Raw genomic sequence first — 22,552 nt, 5'->3', positions numbered from 1 at the left:
TAAGGTTATATTAGCTAGTGCATCACAGCTGTTTGTGTGAATATATCCTATAATGTTAACACAATGACAAAATTGGCTAAGAACACACTTTTCAAAACATATCTCTGCCATTAAGTGACCCATGGCCCTACTACTTTTATAATAAGGAAAATAAAGCTACTTCTGTTTTGATAAAGGGAACAAATTGTTCTCTGAAATGCTTTTCTGGCTATTAAGAATACTTAATACATAGGATCCAGTATAATAATCCAACCTAGTGACAAACACAGCATGGAATATGGGAAAAATCAGCCAGAAACAAAAGATTATAGTTTCCAACTAAGTACTGCCACAACTCCAAAAGTGCTGCTATCTTGCAAAGCTTGGCAAATTCTGTTCTGGGGCACTAGTGCCGAAATGTTTTTCCCCATCATGACACTGGTCTCCATACTTTTCTACTGCAACAGGGCTGTAGGAGCCAAGGCCTTTCAAAGACCAGTTTAATGTGTGTCCTTGAAAGATGTGCTATGATCCCATGGGTGAAATCAGGGCTAAGAAAGAGGTGTCATTTCACTAGAGACAGGTGCATCCAAAGCAGAGCACACAAATCACTTCTTAAAAAGTCAACAGACTGACTGGGCGAGGTGGCGCATGCCTGTAAATCCCCAGCAGCTGGGAAGCTGAGTCAGGAGAATGGAGAGTTCAAAGTCAGTCTCAGTAACAGCAAGGCACTAAGCAACTCAATGAGACCCTGTCTCTTTAAAAAAATAAATAAAAAAAAAAAAATAAGGCTGGGGATGTGGCCCAGTGGTTGAGTGCCCCTGAGTTTAATCCCTGGTACCCTGCACCCCCACCACCCAAAAAGTCAACAGATTAGAAATTGTAGGAATAAACTGATAAAACCATTTATGCTACAACTGGTATCATTTGGTGGGCAGCTTTATAATACAATAGAGCTTAGTTTTTTTAAAGACTCACAAGAAATATCATCTGAAAATTTTGTTTTATATGTGAACTCATCTTTTTTTTTAAGTACTGGGGATTGAATTCAGGGGCACTTGACCACTGAGCCACATCCCAGCCCCATTTTTTATTTTATTTAGAGACATGCTCTCACTGAGTTGCTTAGCACCTCACCATTGCTGAGGCTAGCTTTGAACTTGAGATCCTCCCTTCTCAGCCTCCTGAGCCGCTCAGATTACAGTCATGTGCTACTGGGCTTAATGCTGGTAATATCAACCCTCTCTGTACTATTACCATATATGCAAAGAGTGAAAACTAATTTCAATGATGTTGTGAGCAGAACATAACTATGGACTTGAATTTGTTAAAAATAACCATATCATAGGTTCTTGAAAACAAAACAAAACAGAATTGGCTTTAAAAATTTGCCAGCAGTTCCTCAAAGACTATAGAAACTAAAATACAGGTTCATGAAATTATTTTATGTTACTCTTAAAACCAATGATATCACAACCTTTAGGTACTTCCTATATATGCACAGCACTGAAAAGGTGGTAAAAGGAAGAAAGTGCATAGCTTCTCAAGAAGAATAAAAATGAATGTTATAGTTTTCTTGGTTGACATTTTTAGATTATTAGTGAGGCACAACAATAGGTATAATAAAACTTCAGTTAACTAGACTACTTGAGGACAAGATGTTTTTTGTTTTGATTATCTGATTAATCCACAGCTAGAAAATGCTCATTGTTAAAGATCTTTCCAAAATAGTTTCTTTTCCTAATTTTAAAACATTTGAACATTCTCAATGATTCAGCATGTCAGTATCATCAGCTACAAATATCCTTAAGGGTATGTTTCCCCCTTCACTGAAAACCAAAACGATCTTGTTTTCTGAGCTTTGGTCTCTGAAAAAGGGAAGTGGGGTGCGTGTGGTAGGGTGGGGTGTGTGGGAAGGGCTGGGTGGGTGTGGGGAAATATGAAGGCTAATTAATTCAGGTTCTGGTTAGTCAGATTCCAGGTAGCTAAGCCATCAATTAACATGAAACTGGCATCTGGGACTAGGCTCAACTGATCCCTCAGAAACATGAGGGTCCACAGGAAGGGTCCCCAAGGGTCTGCCATTGTTGGTTTTCTTTACCTTGTATCATTTGTCTGGGTGATTGTCTTCTTGGGGAGGAATCTGTATCAGTGTATCCATCCCCAAATTATGGTCTTTGAACTCATGGGGCTACATTTATTTTGACTGGATTCTATATCCATGCCATTTCAACTCAAGGGTATGTAGGGTGCTGGTAGGTCCATGTAGATGTTAGAGATGAATAAATCCTTATTTTTTTCTGCCTTGAGACTTGATAACCTGAATTTTCTTTTCTACAAAAACCTTTAATTCCATTTCCTTTATGATATCATAGCAACTGAGTCAGAAACTTCCATTGCTCTGCCCTTGTCTCTACAGCCCAAGTAAAGCAGGAAGAGTTTACTTCAAGCAGATTTGGAAAGTACGGCATGAGAACGAGGGTACTGATGTAAATATATTGTCTTTTAACTGATGACATCATTTCACCTCTGTCTTGTTTATACAATTTCTGTAAGCCAAATTTACACAGTTATGAGTACACACACACACACACACACACACACACACACACACATATATAATATTCAGGAGAAAGTGGGATATCTTCAAGAGAAAGTAGGATAACTTAGGATAGCAGTTTATCAGTTTTTTGATACCATGGATTCCTATGTACTGTGCCTTATGAATTCAACTGCTGGTCAGCCCCAAGGACAGAATATAACAGTAGTGAAGGAGACGTGCAGAAAATATGACTACTAGGCCTGATGAGAATCTGCTGGATGTTTTTCAAGGCCAGCTTTCTAGAAACACAAAATAAAAAGCAAAAACCAAGAAAAGTAGGGCCCAGTGGACTACTCTGGTGGGCTTCAACCTGCATGATGGACCCAGGAGGGCAGGTCACCCACTGACCTGCTCTGTGGCTTAAGGATATAATGGTGCCTGTTCTCAATAGTGCAGAGAGTCCATAATCATGCATAAATTATACTTCATTTGGATACTGTAAAGAGGCATCATAATAATCAGAAGCCCCATAGTGGGAGAATCCACTGCTGTTAGTTTCCTCTCGAAGCCTTCCTTTTCTACTATGTGGGACTCTGTGGTAAATCCTCATTCCCTGGTTCCATTTCCACTGAGCAGGGCCTGTCATAAGTCACAGTCAAGAACACAGTCAAGCACTGTTAGCACTGTGTTCTGGGCACAGACCAGTTTATGAACACAAGCTGGAAAAGTTGAACCAGCCCTGTGAAAGGAGCATAGGCAACATTGGCGACATGGCATTTTGGTAGAGACTACGGATGTTAATGACGGATTTCCTTGATGGTTTCCGACAGGTGTAACTTTACTTCAATGGGAAACCCATTCAGTATTTGGAATTCCATTCCAAATACTGAGGTATCCTACTCAGCAGATCCTTACCTCTTCCATCTTTGGAAATTGCCCAAAGGGTAACAGGAAAGAGAGAGGGGCAAGTGGTGTCATGGTTGTTTTTACTCTACCCTCACAAAGTCACTGCCGAGCACAAGTTAGCTATTCTGCACAGCATTCTTGAATGAAGGTGAGCCAAGGTATTGAGGTTTGAAAAAATTGTGGTAAAACAAAAATCTTCACTTTAATAATTTTAAAATGTACAGTTTGGTGACATTAAGTACATTTACATTTTGGTGCAACCATCCATATCCAGAACATTTTCATCTTCTCAAATTCAAACCCTATATTCATTAAGCAACAATTCCCCTTTTCTCTTTCCCCAACCATTCAACTTTCTGACTCTGAATCTGACAACTCTAGATGCCTCATGTAAGTGGGGCCATGTAATGGTCCTTTTGCATCTGACTTATTTGTTTAACATTTTCAAGGTTCATCCATATGGTAACATTATCAGAATTTCACATATTTTTAAGGCTAAAAAATTTTTGTTATCCATTCGTCTGCTGATGGACACCTGAGCTGCTCCCATCTTTTGGCTATAGTGAATAATGCTGCTATGAACTTGGGTGTGTGAGTTTTACATTCAATTCCTATGTTCACTTTTGGGTATATACCCAGAAGTGAAATTGTTGGATGATATGGTAATTTTGTTCACTATTTGCAGGGTTTTCCATACTGTTTGGTATTCAGCTTTTTAAAATTAATATACTTTAAGAGCAGTTTTAGGTTGACAGTATTGAGTTTTACAGAGACACTCCAGGTACTTGGTGACAGTGTCCTGCCCAAGGGTGGAAGGGGTGATCCAGACTGGAAACTAAAACCTAGATTCACCTGAGGACTCACAGCCCTTCTTCCCTCCCCTATCACAGGTCATCCTACAAGAAAGCATGATGTATAAACAGGGAGGTCCACAGACTGGCAAAGCAGGAGGAACACAGGGACATGTGATCCAAGTCCTTCTTTCACTTCATGGTGAAGATGCTTCATAAACTGATAATTTTCCTTCCAAGAATGCTGTGTGGAATAACTCATGCTTGACAAGAGACAGGTGAAGTTTGTAAGGATGAAGTAATAACAGATAACTAACTACATCACTCTCAGCTCTGTCATCCATTATACCAGCCCAGTCATCCTTTGGGCCACCACAGAAGAGAGCTCTGGGTTAATTCCACTCTAGACTATTCCACCATCTATCACTTTTTGTCTTCTTTTCCAGACCTATCTCTGGGATTTGGGGCTCTATTAAAGTTTAGAAGACAGATATGCTCCTTTATTACATAGTTGCTTGGCAATTGCTTTATAAACAGTGATTATTCTCCATTCTAGAGAGTTATAATAAAAAAAAAACCTCTAAATCCTGAATGCTGCTTTGAATGATAACATTTACCATATCCAAGAAAAATGTTATAAATCACAGTGCTTTATCCACAGATTTAAAATGCCCAGCGATTTCTCAAATGTTTCCTGGAGAGCATCATTCATACTATTTTTACATTCATATTGATTCAATGAAGGAAAAGGAAAAAAAAATGTTTGAAATTACTAAGATGAGGGCTAGATATGTAGCTCAGTAGTACAGTGCTTGTGAAGCCTATGCGAGGCCATGAATTTAATCCCCTGCAGAACACACACACACACACACACACACACACACACAAACACACACAAAAAGAAAGAAAGAAAGAAATGAAGAAAAAACAAGTTCTAAAATGAAAGCTCATAAATATAAAAAATGCATATCCACTCACAGGCATATATTTATGTGTATGTTCATACATATCCAAGTATACATTTGTTCAGTCAAACTCTCCTGCTTTTTTCTGTTAAAATGAAATAAATAATTCTAATCCTTTGCAGAGAGGTGATTGGCCTGTTTGATAGCTAACATAATAACAAGCCCATCTCTCAAAACAGGTCAGTCCTAGAACTTAGAACCCCACAAAATCCTGGACTTGCTGACGGGGGCTATTTATTGCAGAGGTTGGGTTGTATCCCTTACACGTGTTCTGTAAATCAAGCCAGACTTCAGTGTATGAGGGAGGGATATTACAGTGATGATTCAGTTTGAAAGGGGACAATACATTCCCAACCCAGGGGAAAAAAAGAGTTCTCCTTTTGAGTGTACCTAAAAGCATGACAAGCACACCTGTGAAAGGACTGCAGTCATTGTTTTAGGCTAATAACAGCACCATTAGTCACATCATTTGAAAACCAAAGGCAAAGAATGACTGAAACCAGCAAGAGGAAGGCTGGCAACTATGTGACTGGACTTTCAAGGGTGAAGGTCCTGAGTAGACACTAAAATGTTTTGTTGAGATGTGTCAATGCAGTTAAGGTCGTGATTCTCAAAGTGGAGTCCGTGGCCTGGCTACACTGGTATCACTTGGAAAACTGTCAGAAAGCAAATTCCTGGTCTTGACCCTGAATTCAGTAGAATCCAGATCTACTGAATCAGAAATTCTGGGCGTGAGGCCCAGCAATCTGTAATTTAATAAGCCCTTTAGGTAATTCTGATGCAAGCTAAAGTTTAAGAACCACTGAGTTAAGGAACAACCAACAAGTAGATTCCAACCCCTGTTCCTTTCCTCAATGATAACTCTCAGGATACTTTGTTAAAACGAAGGTAATTTGTATTTGCTTAGACTATTTGTTACTATTACCTAAGAAAACTTACATTGTTTAGTCAAGGAAAAAAAAACCTTAGTCAAAACTTACATATAATTTTTCCAGGTCCTGTCCTGGCTTCGAGTCTTAGGATGCAGGGAACTGGGCAAAGGGAGAGATGAGAAGGCTACAGCAATCCATTCAGACATGGACCCCAAAGTTTTGCTGGGCAACCTTGTGATAGGTCAGTGAGTATCCACCTAGTGGAGAAGAAAAGTTGTCCATTAATAAACTTTGAAAGTGAATAATTCCTGCCCCACTCCTGTTATCTCACACCTGTCCTGCTCTTTACAACCTCTCTACTAACTTCCTATCCCTTTGGCTGTGTGTCTCTTGACCAAGTCACATAACAGAATGTGACAAATGCCAGGGCTCCACCAAGGTAGAAGCCCTATGCCTTTTGGTATTTGCTTCAGGTAAACATCCCTTGCCAGGTGCTCTCCTGGACCCAAGACAGTTAACAACTTCTTTATTTCACCTCATGAATGTTTTCCTTCCACAAACTGGAGCACCTTGGCTTAAGAGACACACATGGCTGTCTTAACTTGAAGAGATTCAGGAAGCAAATGATTAACTTTTGATTCTCTGATGCCTTAAATGTGTTTATTTTAAAAACAGCAATGTTTATTTTTCTGATGACAAACTAACACATGCTTATTGTAGAACTTGTGGAAAATATGAGAAGGTATAAAGTAAAAAATTAAAGAGTAATAGCAACCTTGGCACCAGTGAAATCACTAGTGATATTTTGTTGTCTATGTTCATAACCCATAACTCCTGGGGGTGGACATAGTTCAGAATTTAGATTTCTTTTTAAGATTTTAGAGAGTATTATGATGTAACTATCACTCATTACATATTACCCTATGGGATTCTGGAGCAGAACCCTTAATTAAACACATTGAATAATTCTACTCTTAGTAATAAATGGGATAAAATAATGCCTCACAAAAGTTCAGCTCAGGTTTTTCTATCAAGAAAGCAACAAATAACATAATATGACCAAACAACCATGAAAGTTATTGGAGTTAGAACTGAGGACAAGTTCTTAGAAGACAGATATGCTCCTTCATACATAGTTGCTTGGCAATTGCTTTATAAAGGGGACAAGGGATTGTGGATCAGTGTTCTTTTCGAATACACAAACATACTCAGAGTTTTGTTTCTGCTTTTCAAATTTAATTATGAAATAAAATGTAAGTTATATGAATGTAACCATTTTCCCACTATTAAAAATCATTTAAAAACATGCTTTCTAATATCTATGTGATATTATACTCCAAAAAAGCATTTTAACTATTTCTCTCATTTTAGAATTACAGATTTTGTGTTATTACAAATTACACTTTGAGGGACATAGATTTGTCTAAACTTCTGGACATTTTCTTAGGTGGCTTTCTACAGAAAGAATTACCAATTCAAGTGGCATGAACTTTAAGGATCCTAAGACCTTCTGGAGAGGTCATATGAAACTAGTTTTCCCAGAAGCATCAGTACGAGATCAATTTGCTAATTACTAACTTTATTATGGACACAGAAAGATTCACTTGCACCTCACACATCTTTACAAAGTTCCAATTAGTGGTGATCCATCATAGGACATTTTGTTTCTCCTTACACAGAAGATTAAGGCATTTTGCTGTTTTGACATATGGGGGAGAAATGCGGTTAATGGAAGTTCACCATCAAATAGACCTCATTGGGCCCGACTGAGTCAGATGTGCACAATAGGCAAGTCATGAATTGTCCATGCAACTTAACATGGAAGGTGTGTGGGAGTGCAGACATAATTCACATGTCACCATGAGAGGAAACCACTGACTGTGGGCTGAAGATTCAGCCTCTGCAATACTGAGACCTTTTGCTTCCTTTTCTTTCATGTTTTCTTCTTTTTAGACATTATGCTATTCCTTAGCATGGCCACAGAAACAGAAGGAGAAGTGAAGACAAAAATCAATCAGACACGCTCATAATGATGGCATACCTTGACACATGCTTCAGTGCACCATCTTTGGTGCCAGGTGTCTTGCACAGCTTAATTCATTTAGTGTTGGTTGCACTGGTATAAAAATGGGCAGTTGGCAAGTTTGAAAGTATATGCCCAAATATGTTTGGAGGAATGTGAGTTTTGTTATTTCAAAGATCTACTGGAGCTTAGTGTTTTATTACCATATGCCACATCTGACTGTAAATCATGAATGATACTTTCTACTCTTTTGCTAGCACCATCAATAGCTCTTGCACAAAGCAGGAAAAGGTGCAAAGTCCAAGAAAATTGGAGATAAAAGTAAATTCACTGAAGGTCCTGAATTGGCATGAAGAGCATAATAGAGTGGTGAGAGACTATTCCACAAGGTGTCCATGGGGAGACATGGAGGCACATATGTGATACATACTTTAACATGCATATATAAGATTATATTTCTTCCCAATGGTGAATACTAATTAGGATTGCTACAGCAGGGCTCCCAGCCCCAAAGTCCCTTTCCATTTATAGATTTTTCTAGTAAGTGTTCTTTCTTTCCCCCTTTATATATATGTAAACTTACAGAATAATTGGTGTAGAAAATGCTACAATTTTCATATGCTAATAAGAGAAAAGTGAAGCAACTTTTTTTGTTATATGGAATGAAATAATCTTACTCTTTCCCTTATTTATAAACTCAATTTCTGCACCTAGAACATACTATAAAATGGCTAAGGCGTAGGGGGAAAGGGTGCAAAATATTTCAACTTTACTCTGGAAGTGAATTAAATTTATCTTTCCCAATGATCTTATCTAAAAGTAGGAGTTATTTCTGTTAAAATGATCCAAAGACCAAAGCTGTATTGAGAAGTGGACCATTTCTTTCTTGTAGCTTCTTCCTTTATCATTTTAGAAGGATTCTCCTAATAATTAGGTGTCAAAGTAGGTAAAATGACTTATAAATGATTTTTCTTTTCCACAATCAGATGTATGGTTAATTTTCTAAGCACATCAGGACTCTGAGATGTGAAAAACAAAGTGGTAATAGAGGAAATGATCCCTCAAAGAGCATATTTCTTTTTTCTAATTGCTTGGGGGGGATACAAAAAAACATATCACCACTAATAACGCAAACACTTTCCAGAAGCTCTTTAGATCATCCAACTGTACAACCCGTATTTGTAAGCTAATTATAAATTTGGATTCTCTCATTTTAAAAATATACTTCAAAGCAGCCCACTTCTGTTTCAATGCTGAACCAAAGTCTGTGCAACTGGCACATTATCAAAGTAAAAAATAATAATAATAAAGTGCATCACTGGAATGAAGTTACTACCTTCAGTGTCACTAAATTCTGAACTGCAGAATGCCACAGGCTAAACACTAGTGATGCCACGTGGTTATGTTATCTTACATTAAAAGGGTGTGCAGCTTTCCAAGCCATGAGAAACAGAGCTTTCTGCTCACACATGCTTTGTTATGTTGGGCAGGTGACTCACTGCCTCGGAGCCCAACGCCTCCCACAGGTTCTTGTGAGGATTAAATGAAATGTATACAAGAGTGTTGAACACATGGAATGTTGGGCATCATTTTTCTTTTTATTAACAACTTTGTGAGGTATAAAGATATTAATCCCCATTTCACAGTTAAGGAAATGGACAGAAAGAGGTAGCAAAAACAAACAAAAAAGTACCAAATTAGGAGTTTTATTTTGGCTTGAGCCACAAAAGTAGGTGAGTGAATCTCAGGGACTGGACTTCTTTGGTAAAATGAGGGGGCTGGATGAGATGGTTTTCAGGTCTTCTGAGGCCAATGATTCTGTGATCTGAATCTAGACCATGGCAGTGATGGGGGAGGGAAGTCTTTGGAAAGATCCTGAGGAAGTGATCCTTTCTAAAGGTCCAGACACCATGAGGCTAAAGGCAGTGCCCCCCAGTTCAAGTTCTGTAGTGCTGGGTCGTCTTCCACCCCGCGGGGTTAAGACAGACATTAATGTCCTCATTTGCTGGACAGAAGAGAGGTTGAGGGAATCCTAGAGGAATGGCCAATACAGCTGGGGCATAAGAATAAGGTAGTAGAGGAGCTTAAAATAGCAAGTCTTTATTAACTGGTATAGATATTTTACTATTTTAACAACTAGTGTAGCTAAACAAATTTGTATCAACTGAATGTGGGTCATGTTAACAGTAGCAATGTTGTCTGGCTATGCATCTCAAAGAGACAGCCACTTCTGTGGGCTACCTATCTCTTCTAGGTTGAGTTCCCACAGTGTGGAGCAAGAGGCATAAAAGGGCTCTTTGTGTTGAGTGTACTTTACGGTCACATGGGAATTTCACTTTTAAAAACAGAGGTCACTAACTTAGGCCACTACTAATAATACTCTAATGGTGCTAATACCACTTTCTGTGATGATGGAAATGTCCAACATTTGTGTTGTCCAGTATGGCAGCCACAAGCCTCATGTGACTATTGAACTCTTGAAATTTATGTGAACGAGGAAGTGAATTTTCACTTTGATCAATATAAGTTATTTCAACTGAAGTAGCCACATGTAGTTAGTGGACAACACAGCTAAATAGTCTGCCTCATATCCTGGAGGTACATCAGAACCTAGAAGCCCACAGAACAACACCTAACACCTTCATTTCACCAGGACTTATTGGCCTCCTCCCAGGATCTATGCACTGTCTAGGTGTGTCAAAACAACAGTGAGTAAGAGAGCCACGGATACTTCCTCTACCCTAATGGCATTTTAAGCTAGATTGATTTCCAAAGACCTCACAAACTCTTGAAGTGGCTCACCAGACTGCTCTTAGGAAAAGGTGGGTTAGAACATGTGGTAATGCTACACTAAGCATGAAAGCACTGCTTTTTCATTTCTTCCTATTTACTGTTAGAGAAGATGGGGAAAGTTTAAAAAGAGATAATCTGAATGGTTACTATTCATTCACTTTCAAGTAAAGTGAATATCCCAGATATGGGAAATTATCTGTATGTAATTCCCTCTTGCATAATCTTAAATTTACTTAGCAGAAGAAGTCAGTGGGAACTGCATTCTTAAACTAAGAAAAAGCAAATGGTATTTAATTACAGCAGCAGTCCTAAAAAGTACAAGAGGGTCTCCAGCTGCAAACAGTGGGCAAGGGAACATTTATACCAATTAGTTGTGAAATGATCAGGTTTTCTAGAAGGTACTTCTTATACAAATAAGGCTGATTGCTCTCTTTATCCCTACAACTCAACTCTTAGCTAAGATTTTCTTAGTGGCTTTAAAAGGATCTGATGAGCAAAGCCCTATTTGCTTTTCCCCAAGAAACTACAGGTGGAGGTATTTCTATCCACGCCATGGATCTAATACCAGAACATTATTTCTAAGGAATACGAAAGTGGTTTAATGTCCTTCTGATTTCCAATATTGCTGCCCATGTCCTCATGTCAATTCTTTTGTACCCTAATCACTTCTTCCTACCTCATTGGGTTTCAGAGTGACGTCAAGAACAAAAAACAAAATATGCAGAATGCTGGTTTACGTTTTTGTTTGAACCTGAATTCACATTTGTCTCAACTTCAAGGACAGTGACATCATGCTTTGAGATACAAAGTTTTTAAGCTAATTATCTCCAGTGTATTAATATTATCACTTGAGGTAAAAGATTCACCAAGTGAAAAACCTGATTTTGCTCAGTGTCCCAAAGGCATTGGTACTTGGAAGACTCGAGTAAGTCAATCTGATTTTCTAGCTTCAAATGCCACTTCTACCTAAAGTCAGACTATTGATTTTTAGGGCTCATAAATGACTCCTCCATATTTGTGTGCGCGCACACACACACACACACACCTTCACTTTCCCCCTCTGGATTGAGTAGAAAGATAATTTAGAGTAGTCAAAAAACAATGAGAGTTCAGAACTTAGTTCCAAACACACAAATTGCATTTAGAGACTATTATCTTCCAGAAAAGGTCAAATCTCAAATGTTCTGCTGGTCACAGGTTACATAGAAGTATTATTAAAAATTTGGGGACATGTTTACTGACAAAAATGCTACCTCTGAACAGCTGTGGGTTCTTTCATGTTTAGAAAGACTAAATGGAGTAGTCACACACCATTTTATGGCCAGAGGGTTTTAAAAAGAAAGGGGTCAATTGATGTTAATTTTTTGGAAATTACAGAGATGATTTTCAAAATCTACCTTTCAAACAATTTAAATAGTCATTTGTATAAGGGAAAAGGCCTCTGAATCATAGATCTTGTGGGTTTTGTTTTGCTCTATGGGCATGGGAAGACCACACAAGAAAATGTACTTTTTTTACTGCAATAGAGAAAAAGAAGGGGGAAAGATGCAGCCATTTCAGACAGGATGGAGACAATTAATTAAGATAAAAAAGAAAAAAAACCTCTGAAAGTTTCCACTTACACATTTCAGGTGTTGGGACCTAGTTATTCTAGATGGAGAACCGTAGTTAGAAAATTCACTTCTTTGACATTCAAGGTATTTAAGTTCTCAAATACAATAGAATTCAGAGTTTCACCTCTACCATAAAAGGAGGGCACAGTCAGAGCTACTTGCTACTAATAATTCAGAAAAGAGATATAGCTAAAAAGACACAAGTGTCGAAAATACTTCACCTGAAATATTTTTGGGGTTCCTGTGGACCGTATGCATAATAAATGGAATACTAGCTTTTTTATTGATGTATAACCATCGTCACCATAATTTTCCTTTACTGAAAACTTCTATTTGTTAGGAACTTTTACAGGTATTATTAGCCCATTTGGTGAATGAGAGAGCTCTGGTTCATAGAGGCAAGTGCTTTGCCTAAGGTCATACTGCTGGAGAGGTGGTACAATGCCATCTGAATCCAAGTTTGCCTGACTCTAAAGGGTACCCTCTTTCCTACACAACACTCACATCCACTACAATTTGCAGGGATTACATTGCTCTCCTCAGAGGAAACATAACCACTTCCCCAATGTGCTACCAGTAAAACATCAAAGAAACGTGACAATGTTGCAGGTCCTACGATGATTTAATTATGTATGTAAAAATAATTGGCTAGTTAGTGCTGAAATGATTTTATTTCATGAAGTGTATTAGAATGTAAAATTTTTTCCTATTGTAGTTTCTTAAATAGCACTATCAGAATATCTTATTAAAAGTATTATTAAATATTATTAATTATTTAATAATTATGTAATTATTGCATTAAATGATTATTATTAAACTTGTCATCTTATTAAAAGTAGTATTCTCTAAATACTACTTACTACTCTAAATACTACTCATAGGTTTATGGCACTTGTGCTTGGTCACTGGACATGGCAGTGAAAACATACCATATCAATTATCTATCTCACTGTGGGTCCCAATGTCTGAAAAGCACAACCATCCCTGGCAAAACCTAGCAGAAAATGCCTGAAGCAGGTTTAGAGGTGGCATTTGGTGTTGGTGGAGGGGTTGCTAGAGCTCCAAGTCCATATTTTTAATCCTTACTTTAAGAATCATCTATGGTATCAGGCAGCCAGTGACTAAATTCCCTGCAGGAGGCAGATGCGTTGGGATGTCTTGCTAACTTTAGTGAAGGGCAGTTTCTAACACGGGGGTGGGCATCAATAGCACTTGACTCCTCCTAGGTTTAACACTTGGCTGGAGCTGTGGAGGGCTCTCTGACTCCACTCTGAAAACTTCACCTCTGCTCTGCCAGTGCTTCATCTGTTGTCTAGGAAAAAACTGCAAAGCCCAAGTCCTTTCTGGAGACTGCCAACCTCATCTACAAAGGTAGGTGCCCTCTGATTTCCATAGGCGTGGCTGCCAAGCAGGTCAACGAGTCTCACACAAGTCAAGATGCTGCTGAGCTGACCCTGCATGAAGCTGGGGTCCACACGCAGCTGATCACTGTCTCTCGGGCGAGAGTTGCAACAAACTGGACCATGGGCCTTAAAGACAAGTGAGGCAGGTGGCATCTAACAGGGTGAGATGCAGCTATTCTAGTCAACAACCTATGAGTTATCATTGTTTACCTCTTTCCCCCAACTTCTCTCTGGAATGTCTAGCCCTCAGCAAACCTCATCAATTCTATCTTCAAATGATATCTGAAATTTGTATTGTCATCTTCATCTTAACTGCCACCAACCATTATGTCTCACCTGGTCTGCTGCTATTGCCATGGTAATTGGCCTTTCTGTTTTCAATTTCCTCCTGGCATGCAAGGTCCCTAAGACCACCCCTGGGTGGTCTCACAGGACTCAGCATACATTGAACTCATTGTGTACAGTGAAAGGATGTGAAGTAAAATCAGTCATGGGAAAAGGTGAATGGGAAGAAGTCCAAGGAAACCAGGAACAAGTTCACCATAGTCTTCTCTCAGTGGGATCACACTGGACATCCTTAACTCCCCCACCATCCCAGTGTAACAAGTATGCAGTGCTGTATATAAGGGACGATCATTAGAGTTTCTGTGTCCAAGGGTTTTATTCAGGGCTGGTCATGAAGGCACTTCCCGCCATGTACATACTGGAATTTCAGAATCCCAGAAGTAAAGCAGGTGTCAACATAAACCACACTGTTGGTGCAAATGCTTCAAAACAGCACCGTTATGAGTTGGGTAATGGTAAGGACACTCCTGAAGTCCAGGCTCTAGATGCCAGCCAAGGCCCCTGCTGGCAAGCAGGCCTTTGGAAGGACAGCAGTCTCAGGCTGACTTTTTTCTGCACACCCCATTACAATCTACATTCCACATAGAAACCAAAGTGATCCTAAAATTTAAAAAATTGTGTCACTGTTTTTCTTAAAATCCTGAATGTTTTCCATTACTCTTGGAATAAAATCTACCCCCTTAGTTCCTTACCTTCTCTAACCACACTCTCTTGCTTGCTCTACTTCAGTGCCCTTTCTGTTTCTTAACCAAGCAAAACCCTTGCCTGGCCTTGCCACTTGCTATGTTTTTGCCTAGAATTCTCTTTCCTTCTCTCTTGGCCTGGCTGGTTACTTCTCTCCCACTGTCTCCGCAGAGACATCATCTCTATTAATGATCTCTGTTCTCTCCCCAAGAGCCATGTGTCTCTCTGTTGGGTTCCATCCGAGGGTAATCCAAATCCATGTGCTTATTTAGTATATAGTCATCCATCTCTCTTCCAGATCTATGAAATATCCATGGTGGCAGAGATCTAGCCTCTCTTGTTCACCAGTGATATTTGGCACTTGTAAGAGTGTCGGTACAAATTTAAAATGAAAGAACACAAGTTAAATGAATGAAGACTAAATACTTGCAGGGTGCAGTGACAGATGTAAATAGAGGGAACAAGAGAAGACACACTACCCTGAGGATCTGCCTGCCTTCACTGGCCCTCAAATCCAAACCCTATCTGGAGACTGATGACATATCTGCCCTCAGCCTTCTTCCCTAACTGCCATCTCCTGACACAGCCTCTTCTTCCCTGTGGAGACTGTTTCCTACTGCTCCTTTCTCACATGATGAACTCAGTTCTCCTTCTGGATTTAGTCTCTATGTTCACACCACCTTCTGCCTTGTAAAACATCCATAGTGCTTAATCTTGCTATGGTCACATACCCTTTAGAGAAACTGGGTTTGTGGCTCTGGGTCCTATGTACCATACCCACTTGGCACTGGCAGGGCCAACTCCAATCTTGCTACAGACACTGACTCAGCCTGAAATCATTACCAGGCTCCTCCTGTACCCTCTGTCCTGAGGGTCACACTTATTTGTCTCTTCTGCCCTCTCTCCCACATCCAAGCCTATGGATGACTCCTGGTAGACTGAGGAGGGCAAGAATGGGGAGCAGAGGACAGGGAGGGTCAGAAGCAGCAGAAGCTGTTGTGTCCACAGGGAGAGTCTGTGGACTATGCTTGTCCACGTGGGGTTTTCCACTGCTTTCCAGATTTATTTTTTCATAGTGAATTTAAACCATGGATCAGAATTGCTGAAAGGGAACTTGGAGATAACCAAATCCAACCACCTCATTTTACTGATGAAGAAACCAAGGTGTGAGCAGAGATCAGAAGGAAGGAGAGAGATTTTTTAGTAGTTTAATATTTTAAAAATATTTTTTAATATTTATACTATTTTCTAAATAGTAAAATAAAAAAGTAATATTGAAGATATCCAAAAGTGTCTGAAGGAAAATGCAGGTAGAAAATAAACTTTGGCAATTGTCTTTCATCTAATGAAATCTTTCATACAAATTGGGTTCTCTGTGACAGTCTTCATTAGTCTCCTTGTCTTGAAACTGGAAATGTGAGAATGTTGGTCACCATGGGAATAGGTAGCTTTTGTTGCTTCTGGAAGTTCTATGCTACTTGTAACCACTTATAAAAATGTTATGTAGGCCAGGAAATTACAACCTTCCATGCCTCCTCCATAAAAGGACAAGTAAAACAATATTTCTTGGAAAGACAGGCATTTTTCATTTATTTATTTGTTGCAGCGCACTATGTCTAGAGGGAGCTATCTCCATCACTCAGTTTGTTTCTAAACAGGGTTTGTTCCTAAGCAGGCACAGAGCACAGAGAGAGTCCCTTAGTTATTCAGCATTCAGTTCAACTCCACAATATATTTAGTAAGACGACAATTTTTTCCTTCCCTTCTTGGTTTAATGACCTCAAATGTACCAACATCCTGTCTTACCTAATCCCCTAACAAGTTCTATCGAATGCCAGGACAGAATCAGACTGCCCTGCAGGCAGTGAGATCATTCAGTAAGAATTCATTTTTATTCCAAAAATGAGGAGTGCCAGACCATTTAACACAATCTATCACAGAGCCAGAAAATTAGCCTAGCACTCTAAATAATTTTTAACTTTTCTCCTATCATAGATGCTTTAAAACCCTGATGACTCTCTCCCCAGAAAGAAGTTACACACATGTGAAACATTTATTTCCATACACTATTTGTTTGAGAATCCTTCAAAGACTATCTAGGGATTTCCTAAGAATCCATGAACTCCATGTTAAAATTTACTGTAAAAGAACTTCAATAAGTTCTTTGCTCCCAGCCTCCTGCACTGGCCCTAGTCCCTGAAGCACCATCTCAGGGTGACCTCATTTGGTGCCAATGGACTTTGCATGAGAAATGCCTTCTCTAGTTTCAGCTTCAGAACACCACAACCTGGTTTCTGGTCAACCCCTCTGGCAACATAGCTATGCCAAGTCAGATGGCCATCCCAGTCTATGTTATGCTGGCCCTGCCCTGATGTTTTTACTTTCTGTTCTTCCCTTTGCCATCTTGGATCCTGTGGTCCCCACTACCTTTCTGTCAATTTTCTTATTAGTCCTTTATGGCACTTTTTATCATTACAAAAATCTGAATTTTTTAAAACCATAAAGTAACAACTTCCCCTTGCATTTAACCCCTTTGTCTTTTTTCTAAAAATATACTTTAGCATTTCATATCTTTGCCCCTCGGCAATAATCCACTGGCTCACACTTAAGCAGGGAGTCTGGTCATTCTCTGTTCAGCCTGGGTCAGGGTTCCCCCTCAAGAGCAATGTAGTGAAATGATGGGAAATCAGCCTGATGTCAGACAGACCCTGGTCTGACCCCAGCGTACTAGGTGACTGATTGCCAGGAGGTCTCAAATTCCTGATGTATGAAAACAAGGGTAGTAATACCTATCTATGGGATATGTGCTCAGTTCTCAAGACACAGAAGGTGCCCAGTAAGCAGTGGTGTTCACCTCTTTCCCTTCTAACTCTTCATATATGGGACTCAGCATACACTGCCTTTACAAGCGGCCCCTGCTGCTAATGTAGCCAAGACCATTTATATTTGAAATGTTAAGTATTTTTAACAGGTTTCTTATGATATAACTCACATACCATAAAATTCACACCTTTAAAGTATACAATTCAGTGTTTTGGGGGTATATTCAGAGTTGGGCAACCATCGCTGCTAGATAATATTGGAATATTTCCATCATTCCCAAAAGAAAGCCCTTACCCATAGCAACTACTCTTTGTTTCTTCCTTCCCTGAGTCTTTGGAAACCACTAATTTATTGCCTATTCTGCTCATTTCATAAAAATGTAATTTACATATAATCTTTTGTGTATGACCTGCTTTAATTTTTCATGATGTTTTTAAGGTTCACCTACAATGTAGCCTGTATCAATATTTCATTTCTTCTTATGGCCTAAAAATAATTCATTGTATGCATACATCACATTGTTCATCCATTTATCACTTGAACATTTGGAATGTTCCTACATTTTTGGATATTATGAATGTTATGGTTTGGATATAAGGTGTCCTCCAAAAGCTCCTGTGTTAAGGCAGGATATTCAGAAGAGAAATGATTAGATTATGATAGCTATAACCTGATCAGTCCATCCTAGTTCCAAGGCACTAACTGGGTGGTAACTGTAGACAGGTGGGGTGTGTCTGGAGGAGGTAGGTCACTGGGGGCCTTCCCTGGATGGGTTCATCTTCCCTGCAGCCCCTTTTTCTCTGCTCCCTGGCTACCATGAACAGAGCAGGTTTCCCCCATCATGTCCTTTCACCACAAAGTTTTGCCTCATCTCAGCACCAGGGAGATGGAAGCAGTCAACCATGGACTGAACTGCTGAAACTAAGAGCCAGGAGAAACCTTTCCTCCTCTAAGTTGTGCTTGACAGGTATTTTGGTCATAGTGATGTAAAGCTCATGAACACAATGAATAATACTACTATGAGCATTTATGTATAGTTAGAAATATTTGGACATATGTTTTTAATTCTCCTGGATATGTCTGAGAGATTACTGGATGTGATAGTTAATTTTTTTGTGTCACCTTGGCTAGGCCATGATAGCCAGGTCAAACATATCTGAATGTCACCGTAAAGACATTTTCAAAATGATATCAACATTTAAATGAATAGTCTTTAAGTAAAGTGGTAGGTGGGCCTCATTCAATTAGTTGAAGGTCTCAAAGAAAAAAAGACTGACCTTTGCAGAGGAAGAGAGAATTCTGATAGCACTGCCTTTGAACTCAAATTGCTATATTAACTCTTCCCTGACTCAACAGCCTGCTGGCCTATCCTGCAGATTTTGGGATTGCTAGCCTCCACAACCAGGGGAACCAATTCCTTAAAATAAATCTATTCTACTGGGTGTGGTGGCACACGCCTGTAATCCTAGCACCACAGGAGGATTAAAAGTTTGAGGCCAGCCTTAGAAGTTAGTGAGGCCCTACGCAATCTTGTGAGACCCTGTCTCAAAACAAAAAAACCTTAAAAAGGGGCTGAGGATGTGGCTCAGGGGTTAAGTACCTTTCAGATTCAATCCTCAGTACTAAACAAACAAACAAAAAAACAAACAAAGGAAGAAAAACCCAAAGCTATTTCCTCTCCCCTCTTTACAAACACACACACACACACACACACACACACACACACACACACACACACACACACTCACCTATTGGTTCTATTTTTCTGGAGACCCCTGTTTAATATACAGGGACATATGGTAACCCTACAATTAACATTCTGAACAACTTCCAAATTGTTTTCCAAAAGGACTGTGCCATCTTACAATCCCATCAACAATGTATAAGAGTCCCAGTGTCCCCACAATCTCCCCAGCAATTACTATTATCTCTATTAGACTTGGAGGCATCTTATTTTTTTATTTGTTCTTTTTAGTTATACATGACAGTAGAGCATATTTTGACATATTTATACAAACACAGAGTATATCTTATTCTAATCAGGATCCCAGTCTTGTGGCTGTACATAATATTGAGATTCACTGTGGTGTATTCATATATGAACACAGGAAACTTACGTCAGATCCATTCCACTGTCTTTCCTATTCCTATCTCTCCTCCTGTGCTTTCATTTCCCTCTGTCTAACCTACTGGACTTCTATTGTCCCCAACCTCCTTATTGTGGGTTAGCATCTACAGATCAGCTAAAACATTAGATCTTTGATTTTTTGGGATTGGCTTATTTCTCTTAGCATGATAGTCTCCAGATCCATCCACTTACTGGCAAAAGTCATGAAGTCATTCTTCCTTATGGTTGAATAATATTCTATTGTGTATAGATGCCACAATTTATTTATCCATTCATCCATTGAAGGACATCTAGGTTGGCTCCATAGCTTAGCTACTACGAATTGTGCTGCTATAAACATTGATGTGGCTGTATCATTATAGAATGCTGATTTTGAATCCTTTGGATATATGCTGAGAAGTGAGATCGCTGGGTCAAATGATGGTTCCATTCCTAGTTTTTTGGGGAATCTCCATACTGCTTTCCAGAGTGGTTGCACCAATTTGTGGTCCCACCATCAATGTATGAGTGTGCCCTTTTTCCCCACATCCATGCCAACATTTGTTGTTGCTGGTATTCTTGATAATTGCCATTTTGAATGTAGTGATATGGAATCTCAGTGTAGTTTTAATTTGCATTTCTCTAACCTCTAGAGATGTTGAACATTTTTTTCATTTATCTGTTGATCATTCATTCTTTTTCTTCTTCTGCTCCTTCCTTCTTTCTTCTTATTCTACTGGGGATTGAACCCAAGGGTGCTTAACCACTGTGCCACATCCCCAGTCCTTTCAAATATTTTCTTTAGAGATGGGATCTCGCTAAGGGCTTACTAAACCCTTAAGATCTTACTTAGGGGCTTGCTAAGTTGCTCAGGCTGGCTTTGAATTCATGATTCTCCTGCCTTAGCCTCCTGAGCTGCTGGAATTGCAGACATGTGCACTATACCTGGCTCTTCTTCTTTCGAGAAGGGTCTGTTCAGTTCTTTTGCCCATTTATTGATTTGGTTATTTGATTTTTAGTGTTTCTTGAGTGGTTTGAACATCCTGGAGCAGGTGGCAAAGATTTTCTTCCATTCTGTAGGCTCTCTCTTCACACTCTTGATTGTTTCCTTTGCTGTGAAGAAGCTTTTCAGTTTGATGCCATCCCATTTATTGATTCTTGATTTTACTTCTTGCATGTCAGAAGTCTTGTTAAGTCAGTTCCTGAGCCAACGTGTTGGAGTGTTGGGCCTACATTTTCTTCTAGTATGTGCAGGGTTTCTGGTCTAATACCTAGGTCTTTGTTCCTCTTTGAGTTGAATTTTGTACTGGGTGAGAGATAGGGGTTAAACTTAATTCTATTAATTACATAAGGATTTCCAGTTTTCCCAGCACCATTTGTTGAAGAGGCTAACATTTCTCCAGTGTATGTTTTTGGCAGCTTTGACTAAGATAAGGCATCCTAATGGGGATAAAGTGGTATCTCACTGTGGCTTTAATTTGTGTTTGCCCAATACTAACGAATGTAGAGCATCTTTTCATATATTTCCTGGCATGTGTTCGTGTTTTTTGGAAAAATGCCCATTTTAATTCTTTGCCCATAATTTAATTAGGGTATATGTCTTTTGAGTATTGAGTTGGAGGAATTCTTTATGTATTCTGGATACAAATACTTTTTCAGATATATGATTTGCAAACATTTTATCCTTTTCTGTGGGCTTTTTCATTTGCTTACTTTAAGTACAAAAGATTTTAATGTTGATGAAGTTCGCTTTGTTTATGTTTTCCTTTGTCTCTTGTCATATCAGCATTTCTTTTGTTGTCCTAAGAAACCACTGATTAGCCCAAGGTTAAGACTTATTCTTATGTTTTCTTGTAAGAGTTTTAGAGTTCTTGCACTTGCATTTAGTTTTCAGTTAATTTTTGTATATGACGTAAGGCAAGACTTCATTTTCTTGATCACTGTAGCTTCGTAGTATGTTTTAAAAGAAAGAAGTATAGACCTCCAAATTTGTTCTCTTTTCGGGCTGTTTTAGCTACTCTGGGTTCTTTATATTTTCAAATGAATTAAATTCAACCTGTCAATTTCTACAAAACAAACAACCAAAACAAAACAAAACAAAACAAAAAAACTACCAAAAAATTTGGTGGGGATTGTGTTGAATATGCATGGTTTGGGGAGTATTGCCATCTTAAAAAGTCTTCCAATTTATGAACACTGGACATCTTTCCATTTATTTAGGTTGTCCTAATTTTTTTTTTTTTACATAGGTTTTACAGTTTTAAGGGTTCGAGTCTTGCACTTCTTTTCTTAAATTTATTCCTTCATATTTCATTCCTTTTTGATGCTTTTATAAATGGAATTGTTTTCTTAATTTCATTTTATAGTGTTCATTGTTAGTATATGGAAACAAAATTAGTATTTGTATATTGACTTTTTAATCCTGTATGCTCATTGATTTTGTTTATTGGTGCTAACAGTTTTTTTGTATGTGCATTTTTGTGTGTGAAGAGGTTGAAGTCTTAAGTATTTTTATTTTTAAATTTTTTTCACTTTTTTATTTTGATTCATTGTACTTAAATGGGGTACAACTTATGTATTTGTAAATATCATAAAACAGGAAGATTCTGGTACATTGTCTCAGGACTAACTTGCACTATAACTATGAAGAGCTCAAGTTGCTAGTCTCTCCACATTTGGCATTAGATGATACTTCTGCTTCTGAAT

At 38.8% G+C, this 22,552-nt stretch overlaps 1 protein-coding gene across 12 annotated transcripts in view; it reads right to left on the bottom strand.

Annotated features, from left to right (window-relative positions):
- BACH2 (BTB domain and CNC homolog 2) overlaps window positions 1-22,552 on the bottom strand; it is a 336,154-nt gene that overhangs the window by 135,312 nt on the left and 178,290 nt on the right. For all 12 annotated transcript variants that reach the window (XM_079146715.1, XM_079146712.1, XM_079146710.1 and 9 more), the window contains one exon: window positions 6,164-6,312. The gene's annotated coding sequence lies outside the window, so the exon portion shown is untranslated. The remainder of the gene's footprint in view (window positions 1-6,163; window positions 6,313-22,552) is intronic.

This window comes from Sciurus vulgaris (genome assembly GCF_902686455.1).
Source record: "Sciurus vulgaris genome assembly, chromosome: 7".
Taxonomy (NCBI): Eukaryota; Metazoa; Chordata; class Mammalia; order Rodentia; family Sciuridae; genus Sciurus; species Sciurus vulgaris.
The sequence above is the reverse complement of the archived record's forward strand: the minus strand, read 5'-3'. Positions and strand labels throughout refer to the sequence as shown.